Here is a 14,805-nt window from a genome sequence, read left to right as displayed (position 1 = left end):
GGTATACTTTGTCAAACCTCCGAGTCATCCGGTATCGTCAACACGGGAGTGTTAGTTAACCTTTTCTTGAGTTCTTGAAAACTCTCTTCACGAGGCTTCGCTCCACTCAAACTTGACTCCTTTTACAGTAAGCTTTGTCATAGGTCTTGAGATTACGGAGAAATTCTCAATGAAGCGCCTATAATAACCTGCCATACCAAGAAAACTTGAATTTCCGTGGTGACTTAGGTTGGTCCCAATCATTCACGGCTTGAACTTTTGCGGGATCGACTTTAATTCCGTCGGCGAAGCTTGATGTGACCTAGGAACATAACTTTAGGTAACCAAAAGTCACATTTGCTGAACTTGGCAAACAACTTCTTCTCTCTCAACCGCTGCAAGGCAAAACTCGGATGTCCAACGTGTTCTTCTTCGTCCTTTGAATAGATCAGAATGTCATCGATAAACACAATGATAAATTTATCTAAGACATCCTGAAATACTCGATTCATCGAGATCCATGAACGCTGCCGGTGCATTAGTAAGACCAAAAGGCATAACTCGGAATTCATAATGCCCATATCTAGTCCTAAATGCGATCCTGCACACATCCTTTGGACTTTACTCTTAAGCGATGGTACCCGGATCTCGGATCGATCTTCGAGAACACAGAGGCACCCTTCAAGCTGATCAAACAAGTCGTCGATCCTAGGAAGAGGATATTTATTTTTTATCGTCAACTTGTTTAATTCCCGATAATCTATGCACATTCGCATACTACCGTCCTTCTTCTTCACAAACAAAACCGGGGCTCCCCACGGTGAAACACTTGGTTGGATAAACCCTTTGCTTGACAAATCATTTAGCGAGTCTGAAGTTCCTTCAACTCGGTCGGAGCCATCCGATGCGGAGCTTTCGACACGGGGGGCTGCTCGGGAATTAGATCAATTGAAAATTCTAACTCCCTCTCTGGAGGCAAACCGGACAAATCATCGGGGAAAACATCGGGAAAGTCACGACAACCCGATATCGGACAACCGTTTCACACCTTCCGAGACATCTACGAGAAGAGGAAAGAAGTCCAACATTCTTAGTCCACTTTGCACGACTTTCGCGATGGCAGCCACTATCTTCTTACTCAACTTCTCCGACTACATTCATACTCAAATGGACTATCATTCGTAGGATGAAACAGTACCTTCCTTTCCGAACAAAGGATAACTGCACCATACTTAGATAGCCAATCAATTCCAAATATTACATCAAAATCAGACATGTCTAACTTGATCAGACGGGCTTCAAGGGTTCTACCAGCAATAACCCTTTGGACAAGATTCAACCACTTCATCTAATCTAACAACGAGATCTAGTTGGAGTACTAATTACTAGTCCTCTATCCAACTTCGCAAGTGTAACGAGAATACGACTCACAAAAGAAGATGCTATGAATGAATGCGATGCACCGGTATCAAATAATCCGAAAGCGAGAGGTAGATGATACTTGAAATGATACTGTCACAACATCGTGATCTGTCTCGGACTCGGAACCAACAACACTGTAAACTTTACCGAGATGGAACACTCGAAACGGGCTTCAAAGGCGACACACGAGGATTCGGCACGAGTGCGAGTTGCGAGAATAATGACCCTGCTTCCCACGGTTAAAGCGAGATCAAATCCCTACCACCCACGGAGGAGCTGCTGAAGAAGTATATGCGGGCCTGCGGTTATTAGCTCTTTGGACGAGGGTTAGCATAGATCGGTCCAGTACCACGACTACCAGCAACGGGGACGCGCCGGTGCACCACTAGAACCATAGCTCGAAGCGAGAGGTGAAGCCTGGAACTAGCTCCTCGAGGCTGAAGCGAAGGGGCGGTATAAGGAGCAGGCCTAGAGAATCTCCGGTTACGGTCACCCGAATGATTCTGTTCGAGACAGAACGGCTGGAGCGAGATAATTCTCTCTCTCATTCTCTTCTACCTTCTTAGCATTCTGTACCATCTCGGCATAATCCACAATAGGATGAATTGCCAGGTAAGTCTTCGATGACGGCCTCAAACCCTTGAAGAACTTCTTTGCCTTCTCACGGTCACCTTTGAAAGCATCGGGGGCAAAGTAGAACAACTCTTCAAACTTCTTACGGTACTCCGAACAGTACTAGGTCCTTGAGTGAGTGCCATGAACTCCGCTTCCTTAGCATCTCTCACGGACTCGGGAAAATAATTCTTGCAAAATGCATCCTTGAAAATTTCCCAAGTAAGAACCGGGTGCGAAGCTTCAAAATAGGTCTGGTAGCATTCCACCACGCATCGGCTTCATCTTTGCGATCTCTGCTCTGCACAAAGAATCTTCGAGCTTCATTGCAACGGAGGTTGCGAAAAGCTTTCTCCAACTCTCGGATCCACTTGTTGGGGAACAATGCATCCGATGAAATACCGATAAAGGCTGGGATCTGAAGCTTCAAGAAATGCTCCATCAATCTTGCATGCGGACCGGGGGCAAAACCGTCCACAACATTACCAGCTGCGAAGTACCGGCTCCATAAGGATTAAAAGCTGCATGGGCATTCTGCTGAGTAGTCGCAAAACCTTGCATCATAGCGATGGCTGATTATTATCTTTGCTGTTGCATCATATTTCCCAGAATGTTCATCACATCTGAATAGAGACTACTTGCGGTGCTAGTGGAGGATTCCCACTGGTGGAAGGAATTTCAACACGGGGAGGCTCAGTTTCAGTGTTTACTGCAGGTATCTCAACACGATTCTGATTCTCACCACCTTCTTCTCCATCTTGACCATTAATAGCACGATTCCTTAATTGAACCATTCTGCGAAAGAATTCCAGAGATTAGCAACGCTCAAAGATTAAATCCGGAAAAGATTCCACAAGTCAAGATTATTCCACAACAGTACCAACATTCACAAACAGAAGAAGCAGCAAGCACAAATTCCAAAAATCCACAAAACAGAGCCAAAAATCCAAAATTTTGTGCAACAGTAACTGGACCGGTCGCTTGAGCCGGTCGCTTAAGTTAAGCGACCGCCACTAGTGACCGCCCCAAAATACGCGCGACAGCAACGCTTCAAATACGATTTTTGGGTCATATTTCATTCTTACACTTCTCAAAACGCAATTTGGGCTCTGGGGATTTCGTGCAAAGGGTTAGGAAGGTATTTTGGAGACTCCGTTGGCTTCGGATTTACTTCCCACGCGACGCATACACGCTACACAGGTAATCATCTCATGAAAACCTTCATTTCTATGGTTTGCATGATAGAACTACAATGTGTAACTGTTTTTAGGTTTTCTTTTGTGCAAAAATGTTTCTTTTACATCCCATAACATGTCTAGGCATAGATCTACTGTTCACTACGCATTTTTACACAAATATGTAATTATTAGACATCTCATAGCTTCTCATTTTGCATTTTTTTCGCCTAAAAACAGATTTTCTCACTAGATGGCTGCCCGCGGAGGTAGGAGAGTACCCATTCGCGGCCGAGGTCGTGGTCGAGGTAGAGGTGACGCACATGACCCAGTCCATCCAGACTACTTTAGATCCCTGGAGGCACAGGAGCTATACTTTGGCCACTTCAGTCATCGTGCGATCGAGTATGGTCGACCAGTAGTGACTTCAGAGGTAGCACAGTTCCAGATCGAGAGTAGATTTGAGGCTGTGGGTTGGAGAGGTACCTTGTTTTTGAACGAGGACGCCTATCCCAAGCTAGTCAGGTTATTCTACAGCAACCTGACCTTCCCACGAGAGAGATGGATGGAGAGCACGACACTAGGCTAGTGATAGAGAGCCGGGTGAAGACCACGGACATACGCTTCACCACGGAGGAGCTGGCTCACATCCTAGACGTGCCATACATCCACGGCGACGGGAGATGGTTCGAGCCGGGGGCTGAGTCGAGACGATGTCATTCCATTGGGAGGAGAGAGCTCTCATCTACTCGAGCATTTGCCCACGGGAGTGCAGCGGGGTAGAGTCGGTGGCGAGCTGTATCCCTCATGCGGGATCATCTCCGGGATCATAGCACGGAACTTGCTGCCTAAGGCGCAGGTCATCGAGTGAGATTTCACTCATGCAGGCTATGATGACCTTTTCAGTGTACACTCGCTACCAGGTAGACTTGGCTTACATAATCCAAAATGCCATGATCTACCGAGTGACACATCCGAGGGGAGCAAACCTTGGATATGGGCGGCTTCTGACACGGATCTTTGAGCACTTCGGGGTCGACTTCGAGGGAGAGGAGACTATCCCAGTTGGGCATAGCGGTACCATAGGATACAGATTGGTCGCTCAGATGCACTTAACGGGCGGACCAAACTCACCGAGAGATGCCAGCCGAGCAGGAGGACATGGATGTAGAGGGCGATGATGAGGATCATGCGGACTCGCCACCACCTTCCCGGTTCGAGACGGGGAGGCACATCCGGGACTCGGGATACTTCGGAGGTCGCACCACCTTGGGCTAGGGGGTCTGTTCACTCGGATGGACCAGTTCGAGCGCGGGGCGAGGTAGAGATGAGGGGCCGAGATAGCGAGTGCCTTGACATACTCCGCCAGATGAGACTAGCTCCACCACCACCACCACAGCAGTAGATAGGTCTAGGTTTTGATTCACTATGATTCAGTACGACCTTAGGGTTTAGATATGTTTATTGTAGTTTTTATTCAGCACATGTTCATTCCCTAACATTTTGTAAAGCGTAGAGTACGCTCCAAGTTATGTAAGGCTTTATCTTATTAATGAAACACAGTTATGTTTATTGCACTTGTATTATTGTCTCTTATGCATTTTCTTGATAATTACTGTGTGAGAATATATTTCACTTGACTTATTGTAAGTTATTCAAAATAGGATCCACTTACTTTATCAGTTTGTTTCTAACAAAAGGTGTTCTATTACTCACTCTAATTCTTTTGAGTCACTTCTGGATCTATGACTCAGATTGCTCGTCTAATACTTGTATTAATTATTATTGACTTCGTAAAACCTTGGCTCTGATACCACTCTGTCACACCCCACCCGTCGGTCTCGGTTACCCGCCCGACAACCCGTGGGTGCGATCCGTCACAAGATCCAAGGTTTTAGTCTATCAACAATATTTAAGACAAATACAGATAATCATGAGCAAGAATATCCAATAACTAAATTAAATGAATTACAGAAGCCCAAAATGCTCCAATAACAAAGGAAAGAAAATAAAGAATAATGAATAAGTCAAAAATGAGGGCAGCGGAATAAAAGAGTTTAAATCAGTTTCTTTCCAGTTTGTTTCTCTTAGTTAATGAACTTAGATTCCAGTTTAATGAGGTGAGGGGTTCTCCAATTCTTCTCCAGTCTCAGTGCGAACTGCTTGACCACCTTTCGTCTCTGACCATCAACCGGTGCGATAAGCGCACTCCATGCACCCGCAGGAACTCCCGCACATGCCATTTCCATCTCCCACTGGCGGTGCCACATCTTCTTCAAACGGAATGGTTCCTTCATAGGGAACCAGCCCATCTTCAGATACAAATCCTTCTTCTTTATAGGCTAAAAACATACAAAGAATAAAGGAATGAGTTCTAAAGAACTCAGTAAGAAACAATCATATATCTCATCCATCATCCAAAAATACCATGATACAATAGTAATATGAATGAATGCAAAACATGAATGATGCTATGATTTCTAACTATGCAAGTCTCTAATAGCTGACATGCTTTAAGATAAACACCAGCCCTCCTCTGGGTAAGTCTCATCACTCTGATCCGGCAAGGACTGGTTACCTCTGTAGGGATCCAGGGAAAAAGGGAAAGTCCACACTGGCTCACAAACCATGGTTAGGGGTTAAGTCCACACTCTCTCACCACGACCATTGGTAATGAGTACTGGCGCATGTCTGGGTTTCTAATCCAATGCAAGGTCATAATGGTTACATGTCTACATGAAGTCTAGATACATCCCCTATGGCACCGACCAACTCGGTTCAGTATCCTTCGCAACCTAGGAGTAAGAATCCTCACGGACTGGCTACCTCTGTTGGACTCTACTCCATAACCCTATGGTCATCCACATATCATTGGGGCGGATGCTCTCATGATTCCTCCCGACACCCGGTCCGGTCCTTGGACATCCATGAGCCCAACCCTAACATATGCAACCCTACCATTTCATGACCAACAGTGGACCACCCAAGTCACATCACTTGTCATCACGGGTCACTCGGTTTCAATTCCCCTACCGAAAGGGTAGTAGCATGTGGGGTACCTAGCCATGCAATCTAGACTCATCCTAACAATGTCATCAATTAATCATGATAGTGCTGAAGGCATCAGCAGGCATGTGTCCCATTCCACAGCCTCCGATAACATCAGCCAAGATATCCCAAAAGGAATACCCCAACTATCATAATCATATACCAACTATCACCATCTCATAACAATCACAAACCATAAAGTAAATATGAAATCAAAGTAAACAGCAGTAGTATAACAGCATTATATATGAAACTACAGCAGTTTATATTGGTACAGATTAAGAATAACAATTACTAAATCAACATGCTGAAGTATACATAAATAGATAAGATAGACTGTCCTTACTTGCATATACTGAAACGTCCGTAAAATGGAATCCAGTAATTATTAGTAGACTTTTCTTTTAAACAGTAATCACCTAAACACAGGGTTATTAGAATATATAAGTCACATAAACCAAATTGAATCAAAACCGAAATCTATTTGGTTACTATTTACCAGCCGGTCGCTTGTGCCGGTCGCTTAGGTTAAGCGACCGCCACTAGTGACCGCCCCATGAACAGTGAGCTTCAATCCGAAACTCAGGCTTCTGATTACTCGATTTCAATCCGGTTTTCGAGTAATCTCATCCTAAGTCTCGAATTAAGCACTCCCTAAGCCAAGAGGGTAAGAGAAAACAATCCCCTATCATCAGTGGATTATCCCTAACCCTCTCCTTTATTGGATTTTCCATCTCACAGAAGCAGGGTTCCGTTTATGGTTATTCCATCTCACGCAGATTAAAAAAAAAGGTAAAGAATAACCAGGGGGTAATCACAGTGACGAGGAAAAAGGGTAAAACCAAACTAACGGAGATAAGAGAGTAGAGAACGAAGGGTTAGTTCAATACCTCACACCAGAAAGCCAGAGAAGAAGAGAACTGATCCTCCAAACCACTGTCAGTATTCCAGAGACTCTTTCGGGTCTTCCCCGCAGCCGTCTTAACTCCCAAATAAGAAATAACGAATAAAGTAATCGTTAATGAGACGGAGTTGCCTTTTATAGAAGTCTGGGGGCAAAATAGGGCAAAATCCCCGAAAACATACCGGGCGGTCGCTTGGGCCGGTCGCTTAGGTTAAGCGACCGCCACTAGTAACCGCCCCCATGTAATTTGCCATACAAGGGTGCTTTTACTAGGGGGTTGATACCCAAGGTCAACCTAGCCCTAAATAAGAGATGGGGGAGATCTTACCTTCATTCCGGACATCTCTGAACGACACTTGACTTCCAGAATTTCCCACACCAGCCAAGGCATGCTTTTCGGACATAGGATCCAGATCCATGGGTCCTAGGTATGGATCATGGGCTTCAATCCGGATACTCCACAAGTTCACCCGACTAGACCTTCGGGTTCTCGGACCTGGAATACGGATCTCGGGTTAGAAATACGGGGGTTATGTGTTTTCCTCGGGGGTAGAACATAAATAAAAAAAAAAAAAATAGGGGGGATGGTTTTTTATAATTTTTATTGTTTTTCTTGTTACGTAAATATAAATATTTTTTTTGTTGGGGAGGGGGAAAGAAAAAAAAAAAAAAAAAAAAAAAAGTAAAAAAAAAATAAAAAAAAAGAAAAATGATTTGGGTAGGGGTGGGGTGGGGGGGGTGTGTGGGGGGTTTGGTTTTTTTTTTTTTTTTTTTTTTTTTTTTGTTTTTTTATTAATATTTTATTTCTTTTTGTTTTTGTTTTTTTTTTTTTTTTTTTTTTTCTTTTTATTTTATCTTTTTTTTTTTTTTTTTTTTTGTTTTTTTGTGGTTTTTTTGTTTTTTTTTGGTTTTTTGTGTGGGGGGGGGGGCTTCAGGTATTGATGGTTATCAAGCTTGCTTTTTTTCAACAGTTTTGGGAATTAATCAAATTGGATATTGTACAGTTTGCAACTAATTTTTTTAATACTACAACCTTACCTCCTGGGACTAACCATACTCTTCTCTATTTTATTCCTAAAACTGAGGGAGCCTCCCAAGTCTTTGATTTTAAGCACATTAGTTTTTGTAATGTATCCTACAAGATTCTTGCAAAGCTATTCGCTTTTAGAATTATACCTTTTTTCAACAACATTGTATCTCCTTTTCAAAGTGCCTTTTTGCCTGGTAGACAAATCACTAACAATATTATGATTGCCCATGAGATTTTTTATTTCATGAAAAAAATAAGGCTAAACAGGGCTATGTGGCATTGAAGTTTGATATGTCAAAAGCATATGATAAAGTGGAATGCAGTGTTCTCCTAAAGATTTTGAAATGCCTGGGTTTCGATTCCAAATTGTGTGCTCTTATAAACTGTCTTATATCTTTTTTTTCTTTTTCCATCAAACTTAATGGAACCCCTTACTTTTGGTTCTCCGGAACTAGAGGATTGTGACGAGGATGTCCATTAGGCCCCTACCTTTTTTTGATTATCATGGCGATTATGTCAAGGGTTCTTGGGGCCTTCAAGGCTGAAAAGGCCTTTCACAGCATTAAAATTGCTAGGGCAGCTCCAGAAATCACCCACCTATTTTTTGCTGATAAAACCTTCATCTTTTGTCATGCTACTTTGGATGATGTCTGTATTATCAAAACTGTTGTAGATATCTTTGGGAATATTAGTGGACAAGTGATTAATTTGGATAAGAGTGAGGCCTTCAGCAAAAAAAACAACCCATTCAACAAAGCAAAAAATCTTGAGTTTTCTAGGCTTAACGTAAATGTGTAGCTCTGCTACCTACTTGGGTAGTTCCTTGTTCCTTGGAAAGACTTGATCAAAAAGCCTGACTCTAGTTTTAAGCAAAATGAAGCTTAAGTTAGCTGGTTGGAAGGCACATTCCCTCTCCTTTGCTGGGACAGTTGTTCTTATTCAACTGTGTTGCAAGTGTTGCCTATTTATCACATGCAAGTATGTCATGTTCCCCAAGCAGGTTTGCAAGTCCATGGACTCGATTTGCCGATGTTTCTAGTTAGGTAAATTTGGTCAAGGTAAGAATCTTACTTTAATCTCTTGGGATATATGTTGTTTACCTAAGACTCGTGGGGGTTTGGGTTCAAAAAAATGAAGATCATGAATAAAGTCATGCTTCTTAAACAGGGTTGGAGGCTTTTAACTGAGCAATCCTCCATTTGGGCTCAATGTTTTAAGGCCAAATACTTTAACCCTAAGTCCATCTTTGATCCTAAGGTGCAGTCCAAAGCAGGTTCTATTATTTGGAATAGTTTATGTTCAGTGATCCCTTTGCTAGCAAAAATGGCATTTAGGAACGTCGGCAATGGGGAAGACACCTCTTTTTGGTTTGACCCCTAGGTCAAGGACACCATTGATCATTCAGTAGGTGACTTCAATTTGCATTTCACCTCTAGAGGGCTACGTTGGCTAAGGTAGTACAAAATAAAGGACGTTTTGCTTCTGAAATTGCACTTGCTTTTAACCCTCTGATTTCTTCTGCTATCAATAATATTGTGTCAAGTTCAAATCCAGACTCTTGGAGGTTAAGCTTTAATTCTGCTTCTCGACTTACTACTAGCTTAGCTTATAAGCAATTAGTGTACGTTACCCTTAATTCCCCCCCCCCCCATTTATAAAAAAACTGGTGGTTATTTTTATGGAAACTTCATATTCACCCTAAATTTAAAAATATAAAAAATATAAAATAAAATTAAAAAAAAAAAATTGGCGTCTTCTAAATGCAAGAATTCCAGGGTAATGAGTTCTCTCCAAATGGAATACAAATTCCAATCTTTGTGGTAGAACCAGTGAATCAAGTAGGCGTTTTTTTTCACATGCGAGTGGACGAGAAGGATCTGGGCAGCTGGACCTTTAGGATTACGATATGAAAGGCTTCCTTTTTGCAACATTTCTGAATTCTGTCTGGACTTGTTATATAATTCCCACCTCGACAAACCAACATTATTATGGATTTTCTCTATACTAATAATCATTTGTTACAACATTTGGCAAACTCATAATGGTGTTATTTTCAAAAATGATCAACCTAACCCCATGTGGGCTTTGAACTTTATAAAATTATGGTGTAATCATAGAAAAATATTCAAGGGAAACTCAAGTTTCATCCAGGTGAAAATGGGAAACTTAGGTGGGAAACTAAAAAATTTAGAGGAAACTTAGGACTTTTTTGTGCAAGTTTCGAGATGAAGTTTCGACAAGTTTTAGGGAGTGTTTTAGGGTGAGACTTTACATTTAAGCTAATTAGAGTATAAAGAACACATTGTTGTATTTTGCTAAAAAAATCAATGTAGATATGTCATTCAATGTACATAACATCAATGTAGAGTTGTCCGAGAAGTACACTATGAACTTAACTATTTAAGTACATAACATTCAATATATAATTTCTAACTTCAAAACATCAAATACAAAGTAACTGACATTAAAAGGAAAGTACAACTCAGTGCCAAGAGGAGTGCCTAGGTGGATCCATTTTGTGAGCTGAATAGTACTATGCATGTAATATCCTCTCCTCTAACCAATGAACATAGATATCCCATGACATTTTATGCCTATGGTTGTTAAGGTAATTGACAACTGTAACTTTATAAGTCTGGTCATCAATATCCCTAAGATAACTAGTCTGAGGGAATACGCAATTTGGATAAGGAAGTCTTGATAGAGGGGGTATTTGTCGTGGTATTTGGGGAAACATGAAAGAAACAAAAAATTTGAAAATTTAGGAAAGCTATGAAACTTGTAGGAAAAAGTTCTAGGTTTCCACAAAATTTCCTAGGTTTCCAACGAAATTTGGAAATTTTTTTTGTTTCCCACGAACTTTGGGAATTTTTTTTCTTCATAAACCAATTGGGTTGAACCAGGTTTTGAAGTTTCACAAATTTTGACGAAATTTCGACGGTCTCGATCGAAACTTGGGATTATTTTTAGTCCCCTAGTTTTTGTTTCGAGGTTCCCAAAATGGGAAATTTCAGTCAAAAATTCGCAAGTTTTGACCGAATTTTGCTCTATGGGTGTAATGACTTAAATATGCAACCACCTAGGCAATAGGATGATCCAAAATTATTGACCCTACCCGATCGTGATAGCCTTGATCCTTATTCCATTTTCCAAACACTATCCATAATCTAAACTTACGGTGCTATTTTGTGCAGGTGTTGTGCATCATACAAACCAAGAGGTCGAGTGTTGCTGAGGAATAACACACCATGGACGTGTGGTATACTGCTGGAGTGGTACCTACACTAGATCTGCATTATCTACGGCTATTGTGAAAGGACTGGTTCATGGGATCAATTTTGCCCATCGATATGCCATTTGAATTGTATCTATATGGACAAACTAGGATCATATTGCGGACTTCCTACCATCACCTTAGAAACCATGGCCTCTAGATTTAGTTCCAGACCTATTGCACTTGGCACCCAAACTACTAGGGATACCTCTCGAAAGATCCCCCTCCCCCAAAGGAGCTTTTTGACGTGTTATACAACTAGCTACTCGGGCATTAGGGACTAAAGGTTCTACGGTATGGGATAAGTTGAATTCAGAAAAACAATCTACTTTGTAACATTATGATTTCTTGTATCAACAAAAAAAAGAAATAGCGGGTGGGAGATCAAAACCTCAGGCCCAGTTGGATTCGTTTCGGCAAGCCATAGATGCTTTGTGCTCCATGTGAACTTAAATGTTTAGGCTCACTATTTTCTTGGTCAAATAAGAGAGAGGTAGAGATCTTATAAAGGAAAACCTAGATAGGATCTTCTGTAATACACCCATGTTCTACTGTTTCAGTGGTATGCATGCTCATAAGTTTACCATGGTTGGGTCAGATTATACTCTTCTAGAGGTGACACTTCAAAAGATCAAAACGAAACCTATGAGATTCACCTACAAGACCAAATGGGAGTAGTACCTTGACTTGAATGAACAAATCTCAAAATGTTGGGTCTTTGAGTCAAGGTTCTCCAACGTACTTACTACAGGAATATAATAAAAAAAAAAATACACCATTGCACTAATTAAATCTGTAGAAAGCTGGAGTAAAGCTGCAGGCTTTTAGGTTGCAAAAGAAATTTCAGAGATTCATAGGGTCTTAGAGAAAGTCCAAAAGAAATCCCAGAGATTCATAGGGTCTTAGAGAAAGTCCAATAATCTCCAACCCCTCCCCCCATAGACAAAAAAAGAAAGATGAGCATGAGTTGAAACTAACATCAAGAATGCATGCATCTTTCTTCCATTCGATCACTAGTCAGAGAAGGTGACCCAATGGGATACACAAATTGAAATCCCACTATAGACATTGGTTTTCGAAGGTAACTGCAGTAACTGTTGAAACCTTGTCTTAGTTTTCTACTTTATTTACCACTTCTAATCCCCTCCCCCCTGCACATTTCTTTTCTAGTTCCCAGCCTTGTATATCCCCTTTGGATAATGATTTGTTATGCAAACCTTTCACTGATGAAGAAATTAAAGGCAGTTTCTGACAATGTGCAGGAAGATGGGTGAAGGGATAAGAGTTCAGTATGTGATGAGACACAATGTTAGTTTAGTCACTTAACATTTGAAGAGTATTGTGGTCATTTCATATTGAAGTTAACTGGCACTAATTGACGGGCTAGATATAATTTAGTTGTGGGTTGCACATAATTTTTTAAGCCACTAAAGAGAGCGAACACGAGCTTATATCTTCTCAAATACTAAAATCAATCCTAACGCATATTTCTCTATTCCAACCTTCTCAAGGACTGTGCGACATGTGGAAAATCAGAAGAAACAATATGACATATTTTTATTTCATGTGATTGGGGAAAAAGAATCCATGCTGCAGGACCGTTGGGGTTACACACCAAATACTGGTAGAACTCATTGCTCCTCAATTACTGTCATGATATGCTCTCACAACTGAGTAAAGACAATGCACAATGGTTTATGTCGGTATTCATAATAACTTGTTATTTCATTTGGAAGGAAAGAAATGAGAGGGTGTTTAATCAAAAAACACCCAACCCACTGGTGGTGTTACACAACACGAATCATTGGATTAAGGAGTTGAATTTACAGAGGAATGAAGATAGAGCATCTTTGACTACTCATGCAAACCGTATCAATAACCTTGTTTTAGATGAACTAGAAGAAAATTGGTGTATGTATATTTCGCAATCTAATAAAAATATGTTGATATGTGCAGGGGTACCTCACCAGCAGCTAGGAGTTACAGGTTGAAGCATTGGGACATGCAGAGACAGACATCTCAGGTCTGTCAATTTTGGAAAGAAGAAGAGTAAAGGGATTTTGGAGGCTATACTTTTTGGCCTACAGTTAGGAATGGATAAAGCGACAAAAAGGGGGATAAAGATAGACGAAATTTGGACCAACCACCATCGTATTACAAAGTTCTTACCATGGCCCTCAAGAGAAAAGTGGCCTCTCGAGGAATTACCAAGGTTAATGGAGTTGGCTAACACAACAAAACATGTGAAATATGTTGATTTCCCCAACCCAGTGCTCCAATTACTTTTTGAAAAGTATGCAAACTTTGCAGCATATAGGCGGATGACTGTATTAGTACAATAGGTAGTATTTGTAGGGAAGATTACAAGATTAACTACTAATGAGCTTCTATTTACAAAAGTAACCACCGTGAGTTTCACTCGTCAAAATCAGACAAAGTTGAGTTTCAGTTTTCAAAAGTAGCCATTACAGTGTTCTTTCCTTGATTTATTGACCGTTGCCATATCCCTATTGACTTTCGAGCACAAAGCGAGGATGTCAACGAAAAACGAAATAAAAAGAAGTCGGAAGACTCCATTCATGCTCCGATTTTTAACAATGAGACCAATCCCACTTTCAAATTGCAAATGCTAATGGGTCCAACTCTGTTTCCTCACCGATTATGAAGATCATTGCACACAGTGAGGAGGATTTCTTGGTGCAGGGTGAGTTCTCTCCTTCCTCTTTGTTGGATCTTCTCCGTGGGATCAGAGAGATGCAAGCAAAGATCTTAAAATGTAAGACAAGGTTACCTAGATGATCGAATCATTGTCTCTTAAAATGAGAAAAAATAAAAACAGAGCAATGAACGGGCATCATTGGCTGAAATTTCGTGTTTTATACCTATAAAAATAGAGATTTTACTTTAAGAGCAACTCTGGTGCTCTGAATCTCTTAATTGAATGAGAAATTCGAAGAAGAACAAAAACAGAACACCCATTTCTGTCGTATGCTCTGTTTCTGATAGGTTTTAATGGGTCTTAAAAAATAAGAAGAAGGAGAAACAAGTGAGGTGATGAAGAACCAATTAGGTATTCACCATGGGTAATCAAGTTTCCAAGATTTTTTAAGCTTTGGGTGTGCAATGCAAAGGAGTGTGTCGGTAAAAATGACGTGGAAATAGGGATGAGGGTAACACTGAAAAAGAACACTGTTTTGGCTAGTTTCGTAAGTGAAAACTCATATTAATATGGTTTCCTAAACTGACAAAATGTTTGGATAGTTTTGTAAAAACAAGCCTAATACTGTCTAATCGTGTAATTTTCCCGTATTTGTAAGTGCTTTTAGCACTAATATCTTGTTAATGGAAGTTTTTATTTCAC

The sequence above is a fragment of the Hakea prostrata genome, chromosome 9 (assembly GCF_041222555.1).
Source record: "Hakea prostrata isolate BN-2017 chromosome 9, UWA_Hpros_2, whole genome shotgun sequence".
In the NCBI taxonomy this organism is placed as follows: domain Eukaryota; kingdom Viridiplantae; phylum Streptophyta; class Magnoliopsida; order Proteales; family Proteaceae; genus Hakea; species Hakea prostrata.
This window is presented reverse-complemented; position numbering follows the sequence as displayed.